The sequence below is a fragment of the Semicossyphus pulcher genome, unplaced genomic scaffold, assembly GCF_022749685.1.
Source record: "Semicossyphus pulcher isolate SPU_LCO1_2020_fin unplaced genomic scaffold, fSemPul1.0.p SCAF_4, whole genome shotgun sequence".
In the NCBI taxonomy this organism is placed as follows: domain Eukaryota; kingdom Metazoa; phylum Chordata; class Actinopteri; order Labriformes; family Labridae; genus Semicossyphus; species Semicossyphus pulcher.
This window is the reverse complement of record NW_027211715.1, coordinates 4,915,208-4,942,718: the sequence shown is the minus strand read 5'-3', so window position 1 is coordinate 4,942,718 and position 27,511 is coordinate 4,915,208. Positions and strand designations below refer to the sequence as shown.

The 27,511-nt window shown below is 38.5% G+C and overlaps 1 protein-coding gene across 3 annotated transcripts in view; it reads left to right on the top strand.

The window, feature by feature from the left end:
• The first annotated feature begins 372 nt into the window (after window positions 1–372).
• lpp (LIM domain containing preferred translocation partner in lipoma) overlaps window positions 373–27,511 on the top strand; it is a 169,086-nt gene continuing 141,947 nt past the window's right edge. For 2 of the 3 annotated variants that reach the window (XM_069680589.1, XM_069680587.1), the window contains exons 1-3: window positions 373–440; window positions 5,976–6,047; window positions 22,715–22,760. The gene's annotated coding sequence lies outside the window, so the exon portion shown is untranslated. Of the gene's footprint in view, window positions 441–5,975; window positions 6,048–8,136; window positions 8,210–22,714; window positions 22,761–27,511 lie in introns of those variants that run through there. The other variant, XM_069680588.1, reaches the window with a different exon arrangement.

Genomic DNA, 27,511 nt, shown 5'->3' with positions numbered 1-27,511 from the left:
TTTGCTTTTGCAGGTAATATAGAGTAATCAGAATTAATTTCAGCCTGTTTCATAACCAGTGAAAAACTCCTCACAGGAGCTTTAATCACATTTTAGATTATCATCAGTTCTTTATTAATATCTTCTTCGAATAGAGTCATAGGTTTAAGTTTTGAAAAAAGAAAACAGCTTTGCAACATATACTTTCTTCTGCTTTTTTCCACGTCCATACATACTTCGTGTAGATAAACAGAAGCTCGGGTAAGAGCTTGGGTCCGGGGTGTTTTGTCTGGGTGACACCGCTGGCCTGCTGCCTTACATGGGCAAACCTCTGAACTGACTGAGACGGCTGGAATTTCAGAGCGTGACGTCACTGCCTACAACTCTCCCAGAATTTGGATCAAGAAGTTTCACTTTTTTGGTGGGATTTGAACCTCTGGTTATATTTCCTAGAAAGCGAGGTAAGTGAAACTATCGAGTACTCTTCTGTCGCTTTAAACATACCTGTGACTATCGGCTGTGTTTAAACTGGCGTAACTTTAAATGTGACTGATTTCCCAGTGTTGGAGCAGCTCGTCTTCAATTTGTTCGGCCTTGTTAGGCTATAATATGATTTTTACTGTAGCTCAGACGGAGTTCACAATGAGGGCGTGGACTACACACGATAGCCGTGGCTGGTACAAATGTTACACGAGGATACTAACAAAGCTAACTTGTCGCTAGCCAGTGTCGAGCCAGGCTCAGTCATGCGTTTAAAATATGAGACATTGTGAACAAGTTTTGCCAAGAGGGACTCTGGGCGTCTCTGGTGTTTCTGTTTTTAGCCGAGTGGTCTGCTGCTGAGCAATGCGGAAGACAGACTGTCACCGGAGAAACATGAGAGACCCCATCTGCACTGAAATATGTCGTTGCATTTCACTTTGGCAAACTCATAAGCCTCCATTTACCAAAGGGTCCCGTTACAGGAATAACTGTCAGCTAAAGAAGTCTTTGCTAGTTTTGGCGTAGCCGTTAAAGATAAACGTTAGCCTCTTAACGTCCCTAACGGCTTGTTTACGAGGGTGATGATTCGCCACGTTTGAGCAGTTGAAGTGACGGGTGTTACTTTTAACTTAGAATAAAGTTGGTTTCAGAATATATACATTTTACATGCACTTATATGTTTATGACAGACTGCTTTAGCATAAGGCCCATAAGGGAGGTGACCAACATTACAGCACAGGCCTACAGTGTACTTTTACCCCTGGTTCAGATGAAAGGATAAAGCAGGAAACCATCACTGCTTTGATTTGTGACAAAAAAATGCACAAACATGCCCCACCCAAAGTTTAAGCTCTAATTTAAAGTCTGCAGGAGAGTTCTCACACATCTACCTGATGCCTTATTTCTCTGAAAGCAGGGACCAATGTAAAACGAAACATGGTAAAGAAATCAGTCAGTCATTTCTTGTGGCCGAACAGACCTATGTAATTTAGTATATGTTGACCACCATTCAACAAGAAGTTACCAAAAACACTGAATAAAAGGATGTACGCCTTCCTGCATTGAACTGTCTCAAAAAAAGAAAATCAAACAGAACCTAACCATTTGTTTGATTTATTTAAATTTCCCCTATAGCTTTAGATGGATTATAGTCACACACAGACAACCAAGAGCCCCAACAGTCAGCCATGAGCAATGTAGGGCCGTCGGTGAGCATATGTGGCACTAGTTTTTGCAGTGGTTGCATTGTTAGGTCCATTAAGACCTTGTCTGAGGCTTTTTGATAGATTGAACGTGTAATGTCAGCATCTCTTCAAAGTTCCTGGGTGGGTCCTTGGTGGCTGCAAGCTGAGCTGACCCTAACTTTAGCGTAGCTAGTTCTCTGATGTCTGGCTGACAGCATGCGCTTATGGTAAAATCTGATGTGTTTTACAGATAAAACATTTGACTCATTTGAGACGATGTAGGAGTTTGGTGTGTCAGTAAACGGAAAAAAGGAAACGAATAGTCAAAGAGTGTTATTGAACAGCCAAATCCGTGTCTACTTTTTAAAGTCTGAGTTTGGTACAGCCCTAAACAACGGCAGTGCTATTTGCAACATTTTATTAGACTTAATCTAAATAAGAATGCTGAGCAAAGTGATGTGAAAGGGATGCTAATGCTGCTTAATCATAACAGCTGTTTGTGTATGCACTTTCAGTTTCCCACTTTGAACTACAGGTGCAGAATGTACCGGAAAATTAGCTGTGGGCTTTAATCTTTGCGATGTGTTCAAGTGAAGCTTCATGGTCCTGACACAGGCTAGTTCTTTAATGTTGGTTTGGTGTGTCTGGGGCTAAACTGATCTGATGGATCCAGCTATAAATGGTAAAATAAATGGTTAAACTGATGCTCTTTCATAGCGCCTTTCTAGTATTCCAACCACTCTATGCGCTTTGCGCTAGATATCAGCTTTCGTTCTGTCACAAGCACACTCAATAACTCAAAAGGCTAAATTTAAGGCAAGTTGCTGCTAATCATTCATATACATTCATACACCGTAGACTTTGCCTTCTGGAGCTATTTTGTGTTCAGTATTCGGCCCAAGGATACTGTGACATGTCGACAGGAGGAGCCAGGGATCGAACCGCCAATATTGTGACTGAAAAACTGGGAAAAATGAACTTGGTTGACTCTATGAATATTGTTTTGCCATAAAATGTGGCAAACGTGAAAAAAAAGTGTCAATTTCTTCTTAAAAGACTGAAGTGAAACTTTGCTTCATGTTGGATGTCAAATCAATAACAGCGAGCTCCCCTGAGAGCGCTGTCATCAAACTGAATACATCTGCGACGCTCCGACACATTTTTCACTCGAGCGACATTAAACAGAAGTGTGTCTTTAAAATCTTTGGTTAAAAAGGACTCATTTGACAGCGTTGATGATGTTAAAGTTAAAAGATGAGTGCCTCGGCTGCCTTTGAGCCCGGACCCCCCGGTAGGCTTAGTCAAGTTATTTTACTGTTTGTGTTTCTTGGCATATTTTAATGAGGATGAGGATGTCCTTCTTTGGGAGGGACAGCAGCAGTTTCATAAACTCCAAATGCAGTTTTTCGAGTGGAGCCTGATGTCAACGCGGTGGGCTTTTAAAAAAAAGTCACCTGTGTGATTGTTATCACATCCAGTAGCTATGTGCATCTCTATTATCTATGGTGGTACCTTTATGATTTGCCTAGCTAAGCATCCAATTTTTCAAAAGATACCTGGAAATCTTAAAGCTCTGCTGAAGGAATTTCCAGGACCCTGAAAAAACTCTTCCAACATTCTGGATGAAGAAATATTCCCATCAGTTGCAAAAACGATGTGTTCTCTTTCCCCAGTTGCTCCTCTTTCTCCTAATCCAAACAGATGGTAGCTGTAATGGACATATTTTATTACAAAATTTGTCACGGTGGAACCAAAAGAGAATATATATTACCACATTTATTGAAAAATATTTCTGCTCCATTTCAACAATTTTCATTTTAGTAAGGATACATATTGGGTATGAGGATATGAGGGTAAATGTTATTTCCATACATATACTAAGCTAAGGCATCACATTTACTTGAAATATTATTAAATTCGTAAACTAGCCAATTACAAAATCTAATTTACAGAAGCTGCATTTTTTTTGATAACAGTAAAAATAGACAAAACAGCATCATAATCTAGCACTGCAGTGCTGCAGAGATGCCCTAGCCCCACAATCTGCTTCTCCAGATGCTAGAAAACACATTTGTTTGGTACAGACCCTAACAAATGTCTCATCATCAATATTTAATATATTTTTGTATGAGAATAAAAAAAAAGATCATGCCCACTACTCTGGAATCATATTGGACTTGTAAGATCCATCCAAATGATTGCTATATTGATATGACGCCTCCTTATCCAATACCTGAATTAGGAGTTACAGTCACATGTCACCAAACTGGTAAGAATCTTAAACATCTTTTAATCTTACAACAGATCCAGATGTTAGGACTTTTTGAGGAACAGAAGTAAGAGATCATTGGGTATTGATTATTCTGATCTTTGGATGCTCATCTATGTAAACTGTTATGGTAGGATATGAGAGGCACAAGCATATTGTTGCCTTATATCTCAGTTGGCAGTGAAGCAACCTTTAATATAAGTGTGAGCGGTCAAAATCTGAGTATCAGTGGACAATCTGAAACGTATTAAAACAATACAGTTTATTGTGTTAAAACATAGATATATAGAGGGAGGGATTGCAGAATAATTATTATATAATCATGCTAGAGGAAAACTACATCAACGTGTTTATTCTAATAGATAATGACACATTCTAGCATGACCAGACTTATGACACAACATACAAAGCATAGCATGGACATGTCAGCGCCCGCTTCAGATTTCTGCTCTGCTCTGTAGTGACATGTTGTTTGCTGGGCTGCACAACAAAGCTGTTGTCTGTGTAAAACTTACATCCACGTGGACTTTATTGTTCTGAACAATGCCTTCATAATTCCTACAGGACTCCTTCTTCTGAAGCATTTGTAAGTAAGGAAGTGTTAATGAGTAGGAAATGAGTTGTAGTAGGGTCGTGTCTGCAGGGCCTGACTTATTGTGGGTTTGCCTCCTCGCACTCCTTCCTTTGCACTGAAAATGTTACTTGCACTATCAACTATGCATGCAGCGTGTCTCCTTCCACTAGCCACGAGGATGCTGTTAAAGAAAACATTGCAATAAAAAGTCGTATAGTCTTATGCAATTTGTTTGCATGTTTATTGCAGCAGATAGTATGCTTCATGTGTTTCTTTAAAAAGGCTTTTGCTGTTGCGTCAGAAAGAAACTCCGTCTACCATCTTCAAGCTCCATAGAAGAATTTGCAGCATTTAAAAAATGAGAGAGGAAGTGTCCGCACATCCTCTCCAAACTCTGCAGAACTGGTGCTGGAAAAAAACAAAATGCAGTGAATAAGAGTGTTGTCTCCTGTTCCTGTGCTTTAACCATCCCAAGAAAGCCTCCACTCTTTTAGCCCGTGCAGTTGATGTAAGTTCTTGTACAGACAGATTCTACAACAGAGTGATAGGTATCTTACAAGAAATGATAATTATGTACATGATAAACTGATATTATTAGACACAAGCTCAGTTGGGTAGCCTACATTAATGATCTATGCTCAGACAAACAGCACATTAAACGACTCAAACCACTCATAAATGTGAAATTTGTTAACAATGAACCAGTTATCGGTTAGTCGTCCAAGTAACTAACGTTCATGAATAGCTAGTTTAAATGCTCTTTCAGCATCTTTTTCATTTGAGGATTTTTCATTATTGTCTTATATTTTCGATGTTGATACCAAGAGTGATTAAGAGTTACATTAGTATATTTATTTGAATAATGTAATAATAATATTGTTGACAATTCTATGAAGTGCTTTTATGCAGATAAAAGAAAGATTGGATCATCTTTGCTTTGCTGTTTTTTGGCACTTACTCACATTGTTCCCTTCTGTCTAAATCCTTGCTTGGGTTGTACTAACTCTCAGATGTACGTTGCTTTGGAAAAAAGCATCTGCTAAATTAAAATCTGTAACATTGTAATGAAAAAAGTTGGACAAATTCGTCTTTATCCAGAGTGAGAAACTATCATTTTTATTAATTTTACTTTAGCCTTTGTTCTCCTCACTAAATAATTGTTGCACTGTGTTGAAATATTATCTTTGGTGACAGCATTGTTTCCTTGTACTGTTTATTTGCAGTGAAATATTACTCCAGCAGGCTGATGCAGGGGCCTGCTGAGAAATGACATGTGTACAATTTAAATGGACGACTTACAGTAAAGATTTATACAGGATTCACAGAGAGTCTGCTCAGTGTTCTTCTTTTACGGATGAATGACAGTCATGGCATATATATCTATGAGGTGGCACTTCCCATGTTGGTGTTATCCTGCACAGCACAATTATAATCATGGAATCAATGTGAGTAATACCAAGTTGTCTCTGTTTCTCAATGTCCACAGATTTCAACACACAGTGAAGGGTGTCGCTCCAACAATCTTCCAGAAATCGCACACATCCAGAGAGGAGGAAAGGTAAGGGAGCTTTTGTTGTGCTTTGCTGTGTTGTGTGTGTTTGCCTTGTTCTTGTGCTTTGTGGTCAGGAGGTAGAAGAAGTTATGCTGTTGTTTTAACTTCTACTGTAAGCGCAAGAATATGGACATATAATATAGCAACTCAGGGCCAAGTTACCCCAAAGTAACCATCACAACGTGCTCAAGAGTGTGCTTTAAAAACGTTGTGTAGCACCTGATTCAAATATCCTTGTTTGTCTTCAGTGTACGATCTGGTTACTTAATAATTGTGCAAACAGTTTGTTTCACTGAGAGTTCCTATTAGCTTGGTATTGCTGTAATATCTATGTGAGCTACTGCTAAGCAGGTTAGCAGTTCGATCCTTTTTTTGGTAAAGTGTCTGAACATAAATACCAATCTAAAGGAGCTCCAAAGAGCAGTAACAACTGAATACAGTATGACTTAGCAGCAGATGTCCAGGCCACAACTAACTATTCTATCCAAGTCTTTGGATCTTTTCTGTTATTTTTAGTCGCTTATCTCTGCTCAAATGTTGCAGCTGCATCCTCTTGTTGCTCTGTTTATCCTCCTAATACACTTCCAAACATGCTACGATTATGTCTTCTAGAGCTCTTCTTATATTAAACATTCGGGCTCGGTATCGTTTTGGATTTCTCAATTCGATTCGAGTCAGATTCACAGGGTCGCGATTCGATTTCCGATCCCATCTGATTCGATTCGATATCGATTTCTGTTAGGGGTATTTCAGTAACAATATCAGTGCACCTCTAACCTGGTGCATTATCAAAATGTTTCATGTTTACAATAAGAATTGACCCCAAAGAAGTTACATCATGTACTTTTTACCTAACATCGATACTGGGTCATTCAAATGAGAATTGATTTGAATCGGAAAAATCGATTTTTTAAAACCAAGCCCTATTAAAAAATTTTAAAAAATTAGAGCACCTCTATTTTCTCCCACTTCTTTGTGTTGCATTAGAGTCACCTATAAGTTACATTCATTCTTATGACTGTTAAGCAGGGCTGCGCCATAAATCGCAATTTAATTGTTCTTGCAATATGAGCAATCGCAATAAATACATCGTAGTATTCTGAATGTATTGCAATGAAAAAGCATGTGTAAATTTTACCTATTGAATAGATCCCTGGGTATCCCTTGGGCTTTCACACCAATTTGATGCGATCATATGCAGATGAAAAAACCCAGCTTTTAGTTTAGCACACAACATCGTTATCACAATATTAAACAATGTAATCGCACATCGCAGAGTTTGGACTTTTTTCACAGATTTGTCCCACATTAGAGACTTAACAAATTAGGGGAAAAAAATGAGTGTTTAAATGCTGATACCATGAATATCTATGAACGTGAGTTTAGGTCCTCTGAAAGCGGTTTGTCCCTTTGGGATTTAGACAAAGAGATGTTTGAGGAAACAAGCGCTCTCGAGCCAAATTGCTCTTCAACATAATTCCCATCCAGGCAGAGCAGCGTAATGTTCTCTGTAAGCATCTTTTAAAATTACCGTGATCTCCACTGACCTACGCCACTCATGGGGAGTAATCAGACTTTAATTACTTCTTCTTAATCACTTGAAGACAATCTGTGTAACTAGACGGCTTCTCATGCTAAACGGGCTGCCTTTACCTTCTAATTCAGGACAACAAAAAGTAAATTGTTTATATTTTTCTGCATTTTTGTAATTTTTCAGGTTCCCAATGTGCAGTTTATAAACTAACTCCACTTCTCTTCTCCATTTTTTGGCTGTAAAAACAGAGCTTCTCGGGCCAGCTCGCAGTGTTCCCATCTTAGGTCAGACTGAACCCAAACCAGTTGTAAAAAGTTCTCTACAATCATCATTATTATTATTCCCAGCGAAAGGTATGCACCACAGAGCTGGCTGTGCGGAGTGACTCCGGCACTCAGAGTTTGGCATTCCAAGTTAAAAGCAAACCAAACTGATATTGCCCCTCAATACTGCCTTCATATTTTCTCCATATTTGGGAATGTTTACCTCCTCATGATGGTTGACAGAGGTTGGAAGAGGGGATGTGAGTCATTTCAGCTGCATAAGGCTTTCAAGGGGTGAGAGGAGTCTTCCAAGTGACTGCCATTAAGTGAAGCTAGCAGCTTTGTGTGCTTCAATGATCTAAAGAGAAAGTGTGAGTATCATTCTTTGTTTGATTTTAGTTCTGATGTTAGTTTGATGGTGGCATGTGTGTGTACAGTGAGAGTGAGCGACTTGTTGTTGTTGCATAATAATATGAGTTAAAAGAAGCAGAAGCAGAAGCACCCTCTTTTTTTGCTTTGTCCATACTGTGTATTTATTGGCTGCTTGAGGGGACATATGTTATTGTTTGTCACTGCGCAACTTTCTGGAGCATCTCCTCAAATGTAGAAAAGACAGGGAATTGATATTGAACGTTTTCCAGCTCAACGGATAATTTGGTAAAGTATTTAAAAAGTTTGGACAAACTCAGCTCTGCAGTGCGAATTCTTTGGACCGTGAGACTGACTTTATAAGGAACTGTCTGTCAGTAATGTGAGGAGGTTGGAGATAAAAGAGAAAAGCGCAAATGTCTGTTTTGCCTGACCAAATTGAAGCTGGGGTTTCTGGTTTTGCAAACATCTGGTCATTCTGACTCTTCTGTTAACACTTCAAACATGTAGACTACCTGCGGATGGCTGGCCTATAGGGAAGGAAGAACTGATTGTACTTAGCTTTGGGGCTGGTGCTGCTGACTTTAGTGATTATCTAATTACCTTTATCTTAAATATCTCCTATCTTTAAATGATGCTGGAACTGTATCAGTGTTCAACCTCAGAGCTAGTTACCCCGTTAGCATGCCAGCTCACGGCATCTCTTCTAATGTGGACACCCACTAAGCGCTTCTTCTGCTGTTGGGATCGCTGCACTGGATAAAACTGCGAATGACAGTATTTTATACTGTGGCCTGTGTTTGCTCTTTATTCATTGTATGGGAACAATAGGAGGAGGTGTTACATGAGCTTAAATCAAACCTGAACCTGGTCTATATAAAAAAAAGGAAAGAGAAAACCTGCCATATAAATATCAAAGTGCCAGATTCAGCCACGCCAGTCTTTTTAAAGGGAATGTGTAATGACACTTTGTTTGGTTTTATTCATGTTACGCAAAAAATACCTATAATTCAGCCCTTTGGAGCCTGTGCCTTCCTTAGCAGCAAAAATAGATTTGCACTCCTAAATATACTCAGTCCATGCATCTTAGACCATGCACTTTATATCTCTTTAATAGAGCTCATTAAGGGCTTTAATTGTTTATTAACTTTTAAATGGCTAGCAAAGCTAATCGTGCTTATTTTTACACAAACTCTTTATTAATGTTGTTAACAATCCCAGTAAGGCTCCAATGGGCTGTTTCTTAACAAATACACCATGAATAAGTGTTTTTAGCTCGTTCAGTGGCTCTACTGGTGGAATAATGTTTGGCAGACGCTGATCACTGCTTACATCAGTCTCTGATGACATCTCCAACACTCTAAAAATGGCTTAATCTGTTCTCATTCTACTTTGTGGTCCTTAATTTCAAGATGTTGGCATTCCCAGATTGGGAGAGATTGTATGTTTTCAAGACAAGCCCTCCAAATGAATCTCGTCAACAAATTAAGGCCTGATTAACAAGAGCAATTACAGCGAGGATCCCACTGAGCTGAGGAGAATCAAGCTAAAGTGGAGGAGATTATCTCTCTTATTAAGGAGAATCACTTTAAGGGTTTGATTACTTTCTGTTTTTGTGTTTAACTCCTGATTGCTCTATAACTGAGGATGCTGTAAACAGCTGTTTGTTCTATACTGTTGAGAGTTTTAGAGAGAGCAGACTGAACACAGAGATTCTTTGAAACGTGCAGTGCTGCTTCTGTTTGCTCTCATTGTGGCGTCAACAATTATAGAACTTATTAAAGAATGATCATAACTCTGCATTTTTTTAGCTGGTTTACTGGAATTCATATGCAGTTTTGTTTTCACCCCAAGCAAATGGGTTCTAGCAGCATATTTACCACAATGACGGCCCTAAGTTCTCTTTTGTATCTCAGGATCTGCTTGGCACTTCTGGATTTAAGGATGTTTTACAACTCTAAAGCCAGCCAACTGACATTTCAAGAGATATTTCAAGAGACTTGACACATGAGAGTTTTGAGTTGAGGCGTGCTTTTGTCAACGACTGTGTGGTGCAAGGGGGTCATAAAACTCCAAGTCCAAGCTAGCTTATGCAAGACTGTTTCTGGTCTTGGTGTTCTGATAAAGTCATACATTTTTAAAGTTATAGTTTTTTTTTTTTAAATCTTGGCTTTTGCAAATGGAGAACTTCAATGACACCAAACAGGAAGCATGAAACTGTAAACATGGAGGTGACTCCGGGGAGGGCTGCTGTCACAGTGTCACGTTTTTTCACTCGCTTGCTTTAGGACCTGGTGTTAGTGTGACAGCAGCTTGCTCCAGTGCAGCCACAAATGTTTGAAATAGGAAAGAAATACTTCTCTAGCAGCCTGCTAGCTCGTAATGCTAACCCAGTTTACGCTTCGGTCTCAATAACCACATTAAACACAAACCATTACATGCATGAAAGCAGCTGTGGCCAAAAACAGCTCTTGTTTTTGCTCAGTTGTTCATATTTCTTCTAGTAGTTTCCACCAGGAGCATGATGGGAAAATGACTCTACAGGAGTCTAGTGGTAATCTTGTAAATAGTGACCCAGCTTTTGTATGTTCGGCATAAGTTGAAGATTTTTTCGTTCACATTCTGTTTGTAGGTGTGAGTCGATAAACAATTATATCAGATGTATTATTCTTCCATAGATTTTAAAGTCTTTGGATGGCTCCCTCATTTAATTGTTGATTGAGCTGCATGCTGGTTGCCTGCATTGTGTTTCAACATACATCATCACCTCAGTTTAAGGTCTTCGGCACTTTGAAGGAGGTTCACCTCAAGACTCTGCCTGCATTTATTGTTTCTTTTTGCAACACAAAGAAATAACCCACAGCTACTGAATGATGTCATGATCATCCTTCATGTTTGACATGTCTGAAGGTTTCAGCTTTCATATCATGAGAAGTTTCTTTTGTTTTTAATGCTACCTATTCCTACATGCACAGTTTTCTTCTTCATGTTGAGCTTTCACTCTGGCAGAGGCCAAAACTCCTTCTGGTAAGGCCTCCCTTGGCTGCCAGTGAACTCCATGGCTGTATTCGGTATTTGTTGTGTCACTGGAGTTCAAGTTCAGATTGTTCAAAACTTCATAATTCAGTAAATCGGTAAATTACTACAATTTAAATTAGCTTTTTATTTAACTTTCCCAAGTTATTATGAAATGAAATGGAACTTCAGAGCTTTTACTTACTTAGTTTCTGGGACATCATTGGGTATTAGTGTAGGAGCAGGGGCTTCTGTGAGGCACACACAAGTCCATGAAACACAAGCTAGAAACCTGCTTTTCATTGAAATGATGTTCCTTGTGAGCACTTGAAAAAGAAACTGAAGTCCAAAAAAAGTTTGTGTGGTGTTTTACAATTTAGTTTACACTCAGTCCAAATTCATGGCATTTCTGACACCCGTCCTTTTTTCACATTCTGGGGGTAAGTTATTGTTCATCAACACTTTTGTGACCAGTAAACATCAGTAATCTTTAACATTGTCATAATGACAGCGGAGTGATTGTGTGCCAGAAGTGACATTTCACTGTGTGCCCCGATCATTTAGGATCAGATGCCACTAACTGATTAATCTCAGATTAGGCAGAAGCTGGAGGCTAATGGGACACTTTACTCAAAGTGACTGATACACTTGCTTGGCATGCGGCGACAGATGCCAGCCTCTAAAGACGCTCAAATTACTGAAGCATGTTGTCGGCAAAACACGGAGCCATTAATGATGTGCCAAAACATATAAACAGCCACGCACACGAATCAGATTAGAATGACGACAGGATGGATGTCAGTGGACGTAGTTGTTGTTACAACTTCAAACATTGTTTTACTCTTCATCAATATGGTGAAAAACTGGAAATTTAAAGAAGCTTCATTAATTGAATTTAAGATGAGTCATCTCAGATCTTTGCCTTCTTGCACAAGTGGTAAAATAAGACTTGTTTTCTCCTTTTTAAACGTTAAAGTCTTAAGAGATAAGGCCTGTGTTTTGGCTGTAAGTAAGTATCTATTGATGCAATATGTAAGTTAATACATTTCAATACATTGAAAATTTTATATTTTAGAACCACACCACATACATAAAATCTGAGTAAGTAAAAAAGTTTACTTTTTATTTATTAATTCTAATCCGATTTTTATAAACATATATACATTATATAAAATAGAAATAATAAAGAAAACATAATAGAGACTTAACTTTATCATGAATAACTACAAATAGAATAGTGTACAAACATAATATTTCTAGAAATGTATGGATACATAAACAGATAAATATACGTTAACAAAATAATGTAAAAATAAATAAAAATACTTTTCATTATTCTTTTATATTTGCGTTATTTGCCGTTAAGATCATTTTTTTATTTATTCATTTATTATTTTATTGACTTTTATTCATATCGCAGCATTTACTTTGTTATTCTTTCATGATATTTTTTCCCATGGCACTTTAACACAGTGGTATTTATGATGTTAAAGCTCAATTAAGCAGGACGAGTTCTGATTTCTTATTAAATCACGCGAATCAATCAACACTTTCTGTTCTGCTTCACTTTTCTTGTGTCACAGTAGCTGTGAGTCTCTGGTGTCAGCAGCATAAAATGATACACCATCACTCTTAGCTAACAGAGCTGCAGTGATCAGACTACTGGCACTCTGTACGTGTGCATATTTCATGTGGCTCATTGGCAGCATTAATTGCCAACAGGTTCCCGGTGGTCCAGGAATGCAATTACCTACTGACCCAAATCACTGTGCTGGCTGGAAGTCTGTGTTCTGACAGTGTGACACCTGGGACTGAGTGTTCACATCACCTCACACTCACCCCTCCATGAATCCTTCCACCAAGGAAGTCTATGGTTTCATGTTTGTGTGATATTCAGGGTGTGGATGAAGAAGAAATAGAGGGGTGGTCGGGTTTTTTTTATCCATGAGACCTCTCTGTGCTGTCTAGTAGTAATGTTCAGGAACACCAGGTCTCTGTCAGTGTGCTGTCTTCTTTTCAGGAATGCTTGTACTTTTAATTTATCTGTGGTAAATTAAATGTATTTAACTGGGCCACTGATTTAATGTAAAGAAAACTTTATAAAACTGAAAGTATGCGTTATTGCTGTGATAATTCAATTTAGAAGGAGATTTGAGGCTCTCAGAGATAACAGGGGTTAACAGTTAACAAATCAAATCTTCCCCTAACCTTGAGAGACAGTTTATGATTGCACCTGCAGCGTCAGACTTTAAAAAAAAATATAATCAATGAAGCAAATCCAACGATATTGTCTTCTTTCAAAGTAGCTCAGTGGTAGAGTCGGTCGTCTTTCCGATCGGTTGGTGGTTCGATCCCCAGCTCCCCCAGTCTACATGTCGAAGTGTCCTTGGGCAAGACCCCAAGTTGCTCCTGGTGGCATAGCCAAAGGTGTGTGAATGTGATGACTGATTGACAGGTGGGCACTTTATGTAGCAGCCTCTGCCATCAGTGTGTTTGTGTGTGTGTGTGTGTGTGTGTGTGTGTGTGTGTATGGATGAATGAGACATGTAGTGTCAAAGCAGTTTTGAGTGGTTGCAGGACTAGAAAAGAATTATTCTTTCTTGTCAGAACCTGCCACGTACAACACGCACAATGAATCTCTGAACCCATCACCAATCGACTGCTGGGGGTGAAAGCCAATATTTCGGTGCCCCTGTGTAGCCAGTGGGTTAAGGATAAGGGATATCCAGGCCAAGACTTCCTCTTATGTCTGCTTGTCATAGTTTACAGTTTCGGGACTTTGTCTGCATATGCATATATCTGTTGTAAGACATTTGTAAAAAGCATAAAGCAAGCTTCTTTAATTGCATCTTGGCCAGTCTGTTCTGCCTCTTTTGCTCTCCACATGAACCGTTTCTCTGCATTTAACCAAAGCCTGCTCAGATATGATGGATCAATACAACTATTGAAACCAGGATACTCCTGAATCCAGAAACGCTGTCCCTCACCTACAGATTCAGATATTTTTTTTTGGCCTTTTATGCCTTTATATGTATTAAGAGAGAGGACAGCGGATAGTGTCGGAGACAGGGGAGGAGAGAACGGGGGCTACAAAGAGCCGAGAGTGGGAGTCGAACCCGGGGCCACTGCATCAAGGACTGAGCCTCTGTGGATAGGTGCAAGCTAAACCGGCACCCCCAGTTTCTGCATTGATGTATCTGTTTAGAGAGATTAACCACAATCCAACTCTTTCACACTAACCACTGATTGTTGAGGCGGAGTAAAGGCTGACATTAGATTGAAAAAAACCCAGTGATCTTGGATTTGCAGAAACGTTCTGGATCAATATTCATGTGTGGCAACAGGATTGCATTTTGCAATTAACTATTTGAAACATTAGACAAACTCTGGCTGAGGAGGGAGAGTGGGTTTTTCATTAATCTAGAAATTGGCGGTTCAATCCCTGGCCTTTCTGGTCTACGTCTGGTCTATGTTCAGGTGTCTTTGGGAACATGCTGAACCCAAATTACACCTGAAGGCCGTGCCATAGGTTTTTGAGGTTGTGTGTATGGGTAGGAGAATAGTTAGAGATGACCAGAAAGACACCTTGCGTGGAGGCCTTTGTAGTCAGTGTATGAATGTGTGTGAATGTGGTGAATGGGATGTAGTGTAAAGCACTCTGAGTGGTCGGCAGATGAGAAAGGTGCTATATCAGTGCAGTACATTTACCATGTATTTATAGAGCATCGACGGGAGATGATGTGGAAGAGCAACCTCATCACCTCTTGAATTCTTTCTCTTCATGGTATTGTCCATGTTGCTCTTAATGATGAACCCAAATTGGATAAAAACAAACAAAAATCCAAAGCCAAGGCTTAACATAAATTAATGGTGCTGTTAAAGAGCACTAATGCCAAAGATTTAGACTTTAAAGCATTGTTAATACTATCACAAGTATATGATAAGAGGTGGAGGGGACTTGTGCATTGTGTTGGTTTGTCACAGCATGAGGAGAAAAGCTCCTTTTGTGTTTTGCATTTACTTCCACTGTTCTCATGTCATGTCTGAATACATAAGAGGTTAAAGGTTGTGATCTGGGTCTAAGTGAGCTGCCCCAGAATCTGCTTCATTAAAGGATTATCCAATTGTGTAGGATGTAGCGTGCATTGTGGATCAAGTGCTATAGTGCAGCCACTCTAAGCACTGACACACAGCCTGTAATCTATACATCGCTTGTTATTTGAGCTCCCTGCCTGCTTTTTTAGGCTGCAGACCGGGTGAAAGGGACCTTACGTGTCAGGTTTGAGGTCACCATGTTAATATCAGACAGATCCAGTACATTAGAAGCATTCTCTAATCTCCTAAATCCCTCCACTTGTCCAACTTTCATTTGTTGTAGAAGCATCAAACTAGGTAGAAACACACAAAGCAAAGCTCTGGGTTTGTTTTGCCACCTATTAAGGATTTCACTTGTTTATCTGCAATTGCTACAGCTTTTTGTTAATATTAAAAGCATTGAGAAGCAGGCCCTGGGCGTTGTTCTCCCAATACATGATGAACATAAACTCATTTTGTAACTTTATCTCAATCAGAAACAGTTATTGTTAAGTTTTGGTTTCTATAAATGTCATTATGAGACAACACTATTGGTTTACAGTAATAATTGTGAGTCTGTAGAGAGAGCAGGGTGCTTGTTTTACCTCATAAAAACTCAAAGTGAGGTGTATTATTTGTAACAAATCTATATCTTGAATTCTAGTAGAAGGGGAGGAAGATTACAGGATGGTTCCTCAGAAAATCCAACACACTAAACTGTTTTCTAGGCTTTATTTTCTCATCCTTGTTTTGGATGTCAGTATTTGTTCCATGTTGTATTGTAAATATTGTGCTCCAGAGATGTTCTGGCCTTAACATCATACACAGAGTTTGGTCCAGATCCCTGCAGAAAACACAGCCTGATCATTTTAATATGTTTTTTAATGAAAATGATGTAAAAATGATCATTCAATTTAATATCGCAAATCATATCGAAATTGCAATTTAAGTCAAAATAATCGCGATTAGATATTTTAGACAACAACTTATCCATTAAATCGATTAAAATCGATGATTAAAATAGTTGGCAACGAATTTCATCATCGATCAGTTGGGTCGTCTTTATCATGCACGGCATGCACTGTGAAAACGTCACTGGGGGCAGCCAGCCAATGCCGCGGCTTGTGTAGCTCATGTGATGAATTACAGGAAGTTACAGCATCTCCGCTGGGATAAACATGAATTATTTTTCAATGAGGAGTATCCGTTTGTTGTGCAGTGCTGATGATGTGTCCGACTCCGGTGGATTAGTGTTCGTTTACACGGACAAACGTACAATTGTGGTTACTAATGTTTAGTAACGATTATCGGCGCCGATATTCAGCATTTTGACGCATATCGGCATCTGCCTTAAGTGTTGGAGTTTGTATTATTCAAAATTTTGACGCCAATATTTTCACTTTTACTGCAAATGAATATCGGCTCCAAATATCGGTTATCGGCCTCCTTGACTACTAATAATCGGTATCGGTATCGGCCCTGAAAAAACCATATCGGTCTATCTCTACTAATGTTTATTTAAAAACAAACGTAACGGACTGAAACTCCGTCTAATTTTCTCACAGCCGGGCTGCTGATAAAGCAGCGGAGGACAGTAGACGGGTAAAGCTAATTTAACGTCAACTCTTGATAAAGCTAATGCCCGGCTTCATTAAACATCACAACATGGAGAGAAAACTGACAGAAAGTATTTCTGTACGTTACGTTGTTTTTAAATTAACTTTAGATTAATTAATCGTGTGTTTGTCTGTCAGAGCGGACACTAATCTATCGCTAATTAGCTGAAATTAGGTCGGACAGACACTGGAGTTTTTTAATACTTAGTGCCATTAGTCAGAGACAGACTAAAGTGAAACTTTTATTTATTCACAAGAATTGTTGTACAAGAAAACAAGATATAATATTTTTTGTGTTTTGGTAATAATGCTAATACTTGAGCTTTTTTTCTTTTTATCTGATTAATAATCAATTAATCGTAGAAATAATCGACAGATTAATCGATGATCAAAATCGTTGTTAGTTGCATCCCTAGATATTTTTTCAAAATCGTTCAGCCCTATCTGGAAGTATTTAGACAAAGTGAATAAAATTGAATGTGCTGTGCAGGAAATATAACGTTAAACCAGCAGATAACAGGCGATCTCTTATCACCTGATTTGCTGGCAGTGTTAGCACATCGTATTCTGGTGTCAAGCTTTGTGGGAGGAGAAGTCTCCTTGAGCTGTTTGTTAGAATTCCAGCTATGATTGTGAGAAACAACAGCTATAATAAAAGCATCTTTGCTTGGTGTTCAGCTTCTTATGTTAGATTTTGTGGCCAACGCTCCGGTACAAACTTACTGCTTGTATTTGAAAATGGAAATCACTCATTATTTAATGTTTTTATTTTTATTTATAATTAAGAATTTTATTTTTATGTCTTTCAGCAGCATAATTTTTCTTCATCAGACTTCTCGTAAATATATTTCTTTTATGTTCTTGCTTTAAGTTTATCGTAACTTTACCTTAAGTTTGGGCTCCCTTGTAGCTCACCTCAGCGTGCCGTGCGCCCCAGGTACAGCCGTTGAGTCCTTCTCAGAGCTGCACTGGTTAGATTCCAACCCAGGCCCTTTGGTGCGTGTCATATCCCTTCTCTTCTCTGCATTTCCTGCCTGTCTTCAGTTAAATTGAAGAAAAATATGGTCAAAAAATAATATATTTATTATTATTTATTATTTTGTTATCCTAGTTTGTCTTGCATTGTTTGCCCTTGTTTTGGGGTCTTTGTTGTTATTTTGCCTTCTGAATTTCCTGCCTTAGTTTTGTTTGTCAAAGCAGTATGAACTCCGAACTCTGTTTATAAAGATGCCCTAAAAATTAAGTTAATATTATTATTTTTATTACTTAAAATACATTTGCCTTTTACTTTCATGTCTATGCTGATTAATCAAAAAGTTATACTGGGGTTCGACAGTCACTGTGCTGCGTTCTGCCTGGGAGCAAGGTCTCCTCTGAGAGAGAGCCGGCTGTACTCTGTCCAGGTGAAGCTCTCGTGAATGGTTGGCAGGTCAGGTATAAATCAAATGAGCCACATGCTTCCTATCAAGGGTATTTCCTGCACTCAGTCTGCCCTCAGGCGCATTCCTGTTAGCCCAGTGCTACTGTAATGTACCTGGTTCAGAAAAAGCTAACATGCTCTAATTTAATTCGAACATGCCTTTCACTCTGCTGCGATGCTGTAAAGACGGGGTTATAAATACACCATAAAGCCCAGGAAAAAGTCCAAGGTGTTTTCAGGGATATGTATTTTTCATTGCGTCGGACTCCCCGGTCAGGCTGCAAACATTAAGGCCCAATCAAGGCGTCCATTGAAGGAGCACTTAGAAAGCGTGTGTCCACACAGGAAATGGACCCTTCAGAGCCGAGGAGCGGTGGGTCCGAGTGCAGCGCGGAGACGAAGACGAGCATTAAAAGAAGAGAGTGACGCATGTTCTCCTGTTTTAGTCTCTTTGAGGCCTGCCCATCATAGCTGATAAATAAAGACCTTTTCAGGGCCTAAATTACATTTCTTTGACAGATTGTGGCTCTTTAGAAATGTGTTAATGGTCTAATGTACTTGGATGATCATTTGTGTTTGATAGCAAATGACTCCATCTGAATGTTAAAAGCCTTTGATAATTTCAGTATTTAACTCATTGTGTGTTTTTTTGGGGTCTTAAAGGCTGAAAATTATTTAACCTAAGTTATCATAATGGGTTTGGCATTGAAAGAAATTGGCTCATTTTATTTGACCTTAAAAAAAAAAAGAAGTCTGCACTTGTCTGAGGGTTCGCTGTGTGAAGGCAAACCTTTATGAATATCCTATTAAACACAGTTTAATCTGATGTAAATACATGCCCTGTCTGCACGAAGTGCATGCTTAATTAAGTGCAGTTGTTTAAGGTCACATCCAACAATAGAATAGTAAGCCAGGTTATATTGTGGCACTCTGTTGTGGGCATTACAATGGGCAGCAGCTGTAAGACGCTTCAGAATCTGGCAGTGAAAACATTTCTAGTTCTGCACTTTGACTGTAGCTGTAAGATGAGAGTATTGATGTCTCTATAGAGGCAAAGTTTGTACGTTTGCACTGATAAATTAAACACGTCACTTCATCAGTGTAAGCCAGAGGTTTTCAAACTGTGAGGGGGCAATAGAGAGATGATGAAGAGAGAGATGTGGGACAAAGATCCTGCATGAGGTGAAAGAGACGGGTACAACCCGGAGTTAAAAACAACAGGAAGTTATTTTTTTCAGTCTGACCTGCTGATTTTATCAGAAGCTGCAGCAGCATCTGTGACATAAAGCTCATGGAGGCAGTGTAAATGTCTTCAGCGCCTGATTGCTGTTAGTGTTAAAAAATTGTTCTTCTTGTCAGAGTTTTATCTTCGTCTGAACACACAGACATTCTGCTCTTATTTTAGATTAGATTTGACGCGCACTTTCTGGGATCTGTAAATAAACTTGCAGAAATTAAAAGAAAAGAAGGTCTCATAACTCCAGAACTTGTCTGAGAATCATCGTGTTTTAAGTCTTCTTCAGCATCTCACGCGATACTTTTCTATACATTCATCAATACATTGCAAAAAGGATTTGCAAAAGGCTTAATCGGCATCCTTCTAATGGTGCCAATCTGCAAGTTGTAGCCCACAGTGCAACTGTGAAAAATGGGCTGAATGGTAAATGGGCTGCACTTACGTATATACACTGCATGTCACATTCACCCTTTCACACACACATTCACACGCTGATGGCAAAGGCTTCTATGCAAAGTGCCAATCTCCAATCAGGAACTAACTACATTCATACACCAGTGAAGCAGTTTGGAGCAATTCGGAGTTCAGCGTCTTGCCCAAGGACACTTGGACACGTAGACTGTAGCAGTCCGGGATTGTACCGCCAACCTTCCGATTGCCAGACGACTGACTCTACAAACAAAAGCAATTGATGAGACGTCCGTGCTTCTGTACACCTAGGAAGTTTTTGGTTTTGAGAGGAATAATCACAAACACTGTTTTAATACAGGGATTTCTATGACTATGGTTGTCAGGCATCTGCGGAAAGTCTGCCGTAGTGACTGTTGTTTGCTGCGTGTGAAATGAATGTGTTTGCCCAAAATATTCTTTTGCTCAGTAAATCTAAGCAGGGTAAATAAAGATATGAATAAAATATCCAAACTGCAGAGCAATGCTGCACAGTTTAAGTAGAAGGTTAGACAAGCAAACAGGAAGTGAGGCATATTCCTTTAACACTTAATAAGACCCGAGTTAGCTTCTACTTTCTCACTCAACTTTGTACGAGTGAAAAAGTTCTGGTGCATGTACGCGGCAGAAGTTTGGCCTGGATTGTGCTGCTTAAAGGAGGAGGCTGAAGGTGGTGTTGTTTTACAGTTTGAACTGTTTTGTATCCTGCATGAAAAATACATCCAATCGCCGATAACACCAGTGAGCTCTGTGACGTATTCTGAATAAACACCTCGCTGTTTAGCTTTTAGTGTGGCTTTTCAGTGTTCTGTTAACAACAGATTAACCAACGTTTACTTCCTTTCCTGACAGATAATTAAGAGATATCAAGAAGATATGAGAAAATCTGTTTTGGTTGATTTGTGCCGAACTGACCCTTTTGAGGAGTATTGTCTCACTGATGCTTTTTATGATTTATATGACATTATTATAGTAAACGTTGGATTAGGTTTAATAATCAGCCCTGGTCTGTTTTGTCAGAAAGCTTCACATGAGGAAGTGTGAAAAGGTTTAACAGGAGCTAACTCTGAAGAAGCTTCCTCTGTTATTCAAGCTACCATTCACAGCTTGAATAAATAATCATAATGAATACTGATTGATTTTCCATTTATTAAATTATCTTGGTTTAACTGTAATAATTGAACACACATAATAATTATGTTGTACAAGTTGGATTAATACAATAAACTCCCCATGCATTTTTACAATAGCTCACCTGTTTTACATTTCAAGTTTATTTTTGTGAAGTTAAATTATGTTTCCTTTATGAATGTGATTAAACAAATATAATCGTGCACTGTGTAATTTAGGCAATACCATTTTGGAAATGAACAACATTTAAATTAAATCTGTTCCCTTGAATATAAGATGTGTAGTGTAAATGCATTACTCAACAATATTATCTCTTGTGATATAAGGTTTAAATCATCATTAATAAATATATAGGCTATAAAGTGACACATTTCCATATTAAACTGACGATAGTAAAGGGAAGCTTTATTTCTCTGTGGTAACAAATGCCACTCCTGTGTACTTTAACACTGAAACTCCCAACTAAAAGTGAAAAGTACAACACATTTTTTTAAGGTAAACACATTTAAATTTCTCAGTAATTGCGAACCGAGTATCAGTCTGTATGAAAAGACAATAGATGAGATCTTGTACATTTCCGTATTTCCCCGGTGGAAGATGTCCTGTGCACCGAGCTGCTGGTGACTGCTCCTCTGTGCCCGGCTGCGCGGCTGCTTATGGAAACAGTGCATCTGTAAATAGGGACGATATGCTTCAACAAGGAGCGCCACTTCAAGCAATACTTGTTCCTTAACATTAACAGAGCGCAAAGAAACCGCGGTGAAGTTGAGAACAGACTCAGTTGTCAGTTGCATGTTCTCAAAACATTGTTTTATACTTGCAAAAAAAAGTGTGCAGGAGGCATGCATGGATAACAATCCCAGACTGGCGCCCACCAGTAATTATAAAGTGGGTACAAAGAGATTCTCGCCATTCTGAAGGGAGAAGGGGAGTGTAGGTGTATTAATTCCTATTCCTTCCTGCTTCCTCGACTTGGAAGTTCAGATTTAGAAAAACAGACCCCCCTCCCTCAAAAGAAAAGAAAAAACAAGAACTGTCACATTGACTGACGCCGATCGTATGTAGCATCTGTGTTCCCACCCCTGCTCCCTATAGTATAAGCCACTGTGTGCCAATGTGGGAAACTGACAATGTCAATTTATCAGAACAAAAGAATTCCTCAGCAAGAGGAATACACATCTTTGGGCCCTGGAGACAAAAAATCATTCCACCCCCACCCTTACCTGTATCTAAACAGAATGTAGGACATTCACAACACCAGAAATAGAAATTTCACTCACAATTATCATTTTTGAATGTATCCCCTGCAGTCAAAAGTTAGGATTTCACTTTAGGAGTTAGAGCTGCACTTTAATGCCAACTTTCTGAAAGTAAACAAATGAACGAAAAGCACTGACATGAAATAAACACGCAGGCAGCCGCTGCAGCCCAGGATCGGACAGATTCAGTGAACTGATGCAGAATCCGTCTGCCCTAAACGATCGTCTCTTTGTGAAACTTGACTTTACATGTTATGTTTCTGCTGCTTTAATTTGAAGCTGTATACTAATGTTGTGTCTCTTTTCAGGTGTCAGATCCTGAAGTCTCCGCCATTACTTAGAGTTCATATTCGGGTAAGTACTCGACCTAATTTTTCCCTCCTTTCCACAACAGAACGGCTCTGTATTTTTACAGACGGCCTCCATAAACACGGCTGTAACTCTCCGCCTGTCTGTCTTTATCATTTAATTTCATTTGGTCCGTTCAAGTCAATGTTTTTTTTATAGTCCAGAGTCACAAATCATTATTGGCCTGTAAGTGCTTTATAGTCCGTGCAGCATTACTTAACTGTTTCCCTGCAGTCCATATTAATGTGTATTTTGTCCTTGCAGAATAACTGTGGTGGTAAACAAACATCTTTTATTGTTACATACATTTTATTTCACCAAATGACTTGCATATCTTCCAGATAGCTATTTTATATTATCAAATATTCAGGGTTCTGTCTCTCCCGTGCTTCCATTTGAAACTAAAATAAAAGAATCCTGCACACTGTTCCACCTGCTCGGCATCGCTCTGATGAAGGTCCAAAGGAACCAAAACGTTAGTATGATCATTAAATTGTGATCCGGGGAGTAATATTTTCCAACACACCTGCATCTGAGACGATCAAAGATTTCCTCTGAAACATATTGAAAAACAAAGTGATAAAATAAATGTATTGTTTGCATATTTTGATCATATTTTAAGAGAATATTGCTTAATAATGCTTCAAGATTTCCCTTCAGAACTAAATATAAAATAGCTTCTGAGTTCATGATAATCAGCATTTCTAAGCAGGAACAAATTATTATTACTTTTGAATTAAACAAACTTATATGTTAATATTTAAGATATATGCCGATTCATCCTATTTGTTTTTGGCCCCCATCTGAGTTAAACTCCTCTTCCTAGACAGTGTATATGCGTCACAGAAAATGGTCCAAAGTGCAGGAGGCCACAGTAATGACGTACAGCAAGTGTCCTCATGATGCATGATGGAATTATACAATTAGACCTGGTCAGGAGAAAAACAAAGTGATGTCTGAGTGAAACAGAACCTCCTCTATATTAAGCAAGACTGATGCGTCTCAAAAAAAGTCCCCTGATGCTGCTGAAGCTCTCTCTACCCTTTAGCATAGGAGTGGTCTGACACTCAGCTGATTATGTGTCAAAGCGCCACTGCAGGGCTAGATGGATTTGGGATGCATTTTTCAGGCCCTGTGTTTTGATTTTGGCAATGAGGTCAAAAATAGAGGTCAGGGGACTCGTCTTGATCCAAGAAGATAAAAGAAAGAATTGTAAACAGTTCAGAAAGTGATCATGCAGTGTTTTTACAGAGGTATCCTCCTCTCCAAAACAAACACTGGCATCTCCTTATTTATAAGGCAGTTCTTAACTTGCTTCCCCCTGACTTATGTAATTTTATTTATCTGAAAAATGCTGGAAGCTAAGTGTGTCTTAAGATGGGGAGAAGGGGTTTTAGGTACGCTGCTCCTGCGGCTTGGAATCTGCTGCAGGAGATTTGGATTTGGGTCCGGGGGAGCTGATCTCTTTAAATCTTTTTCAAAGTAGATTGAAGACGTTGGAGCTAGATGCATCAGGTTGTAGATGCTTGGACGAATGACCCCGAGTACGTACTGTATGTTGACTTGTGCTTGTTGTGTTGTGTCTGAAACAAAATGTGCTGCTGCCTGTCTTGGCAAGGACATTTTTGTAAAAGAGACGTTTAATCTCAATGAGGCTTGTCCTGTTTAATAACTTAAATAAATAAAATAAATAAAAAACGTGAAAGTCATATTTCTTTGTAAACTGACAAGCCTACCTCAGACACTCCAAAAATTATGATTTAGGCTCGAAAATGTCTCGAAAAGTACAAATTATAAATAGTAAAGAATGACTGCACTGAAAAAGTATTAATAAGTTTAAATTCATGTAATACTTTTTCGTAAACAGCAATTAACACAAAGTTAACTTGTGAGTCTCCAGCATGCAAACATTCAGTATAAAATAACAGTGATCAGTTACCGTCTGGGTTGTGTTCACGTTGCATTTACAGTCAGCAGCTTCTAAAATCTGGGAGACACTTCCTAAACCTGTTTGAAAACCAAAAGAACGACTTTATTAAATCACCTTGTAATCAGGTAATGCAACAGTGCTGGTAGACCTCATTGCTGCATATTAAGGAAACATTTGGTGCATTAGTTCAGCCTTCAGTGATTCTTTGTCTTTATCTCCAGATTAGCCGAGCCTTTGTCGGCACAGTTTCTGATAAGCTGCTGAGAACTCCTTTAACAGCCACATCAAAATTATGTTGTCCTGATAACACTAATGGTGCTCGCTATAATTGATTTAAGATACAATTTCATCAGTGTTTAAGTCTGCTAGTGTCTTTTATATTCTAATGGAGAGGTGTAGACATGTCTTTATATTACCTCAACTCACTTGTACTGTATGTCTGTTACTTTCAGTAGCTTTACTTTTATTTAACCTATAATACAGTAAAACAGTATATTTCAGTGAATGCACACATTGAAAATCGGGAGCTCTGAGGTGTCTGTGTTTAGCAAAGCATGCACCGTGGTTGAATACCAAAATTGCATATATTTTTGAAGCAGATGGCTAGGTGCTCATGTGGGAACCTGAGCTCTTCTTCACTGAATATGAAAATGTTGAACAGGTGGTCCGAGAAGCTTCCTTCCTGCTACGGCTTTCATTAACACTTTAATTCTTCAAGTAATAATAATAAGTTCCGTGTGCCCTCTGAGAGACTGGCTAGACAAAAGAACTGATTCTTTTTTAGGAAACAACTGGAAAAACCTGACGACTTTGTTTCGTATTATTACACAAAAACCCATTGAAGTCGCACTATAAATCGCACAGTGGGAGAATGTCGTAGGATCTGACAGGCGTCCAAAATTATGTGTTTATTAGTGGTTGTGCATTAACTTCTTTTCAGAGGTCTTGTGACACTAGCCTGCAGTCATATTTGCAGATTTCTATGTAAAGAAGACTGTACCATTGTACTGTATCGACCATGACTTCCTTAGAAAGTAAAAATCTGTTCATGCGACATCCCTCAGATATCGGCAGAATCAGTGCTGTAAACAGACTTCTCATTTTCAGAGGATCATTTACAGTAATTTGTCGAATTAGCTTTACCATTACCAGATTAACAAAAAAATGTAACTCCACATGCTGCACAAGCTTGTGTCTAGTAGGGCTGAATAATTAATCGAAATGTTATCAAAATCGCAATATGGCCTACTGCAATTTTCAAATCGCAGGAGGTGCAATATTTGTTAAAGGTGAAATGTGTGTCAAAATACTGTTTGAATTTAAATATTGTGCTGCAGAGATGTTTGGCCAACACGTCATACACAGATGTAATTATCAAACATCTTTGTTTGGTAGAGATCCCCGCAAAAATCACGCTATCATCATTTTAATATGTTTTTCTAATAAAAATGAGAAAAATTATGTAAAAATGATCATTAAATTTAATATCACAAATCATATTGAAATTGCAATATAAGTCAAATATTTCTAGTTTGCCCTCGTGTCTAGATACTGGGACAAAAAATACACACTGTATCATTTTGAGAATCTGACTTTTAAAACTATAATGAGGAATACTGTTTTGCTGTTCCGATAACTAATAAAACTATCAACCACGTTATTTAGCGTTAGCATCCCAAAGTCACATTTTTCCAGCTCCATCATTTTTAGCTAGAGAGCAGTCATTTAGTGACCAACAGCTGGTGCCAGCTGAAATAAGATTCTGAATCTCAGTTTTACTTTTGGCATGTCACATATTTATATCAATATTTTAATGACCTAACCCAGGCGCTCTGACACGTCACTCAGCTACTCTGAAATCCAGTCTTGGAAACTGTTATGTTAGCATTACATAACGTAACATTTACTAGCTTAGCTGCTAGTGAAGTAGGGACTTGGAGCTGTCTGCAGGAAATGATTTGATAACTTCTGCGTTGATTTTCAGATGTGAAAACAAGCAGTTTGTCATTATTGAATCAGAAAATAGTCTCACTTTTGATGTTATCCTCGGTCTAAAAAAGGTTTATGTTTAAAAGCATTGTTTTTGTAGCCTCTTGGATGGAGCACTTACTTCCTTAAGATTCAAGATTCATTATTGAATGTGATATGTTATTAAATGAATGTTACATTGGGTTATATTAACCTTATAGATACAGTACAATCAGTGACTTTAGTTCATATTGCTGTGTATTTCATAAAGCAATGTTGAAATGATCTTTTATTGAGTTGTATTTTTTTATTTGATCTGTAGCTGTCATCTTTTAGTCTTTATTACATTGTTGTATTCTTTAAACAAGACCATAGCACTGTTTTGTTTTTCTCCCTATTGTATTGTAGGAAATTGCCATGGAAACTATGAGCTTATTTCTTCACAAAGAATATGTTTCAGGGTCATCGGTGATGGTAAAATCTCTTTGTCTTTCATACAGTCAAAGAGCTGAGTGATCTTTTCAAGGTTTAATGAAATCAATCTTGTTTGCTTTTGTCACTAAAGCGCAGCCATCATTTTTCCCATTGTAGAGAGGAGTGATGGTCAGGTGTAGAGGAATGACGCTACCTATATTAAAAGTAGCACTAACATCTTAATCCACAGAGGAACTCCAGAATACTCTCACATTATTTTCACACATTACCGGGTTTTCGCGCTTTGTTAAAAGCTAAGGTGAATTATTTCACAGAGAGCAATAATTTAATGATTCAGCTCGACCTTTCTGTCATCCCTTTGAAAGCTAAATTATGAACAACAGGGGCTGAGTGTAAGATTTAAGAGGGTATAAAAAGCAGTTTA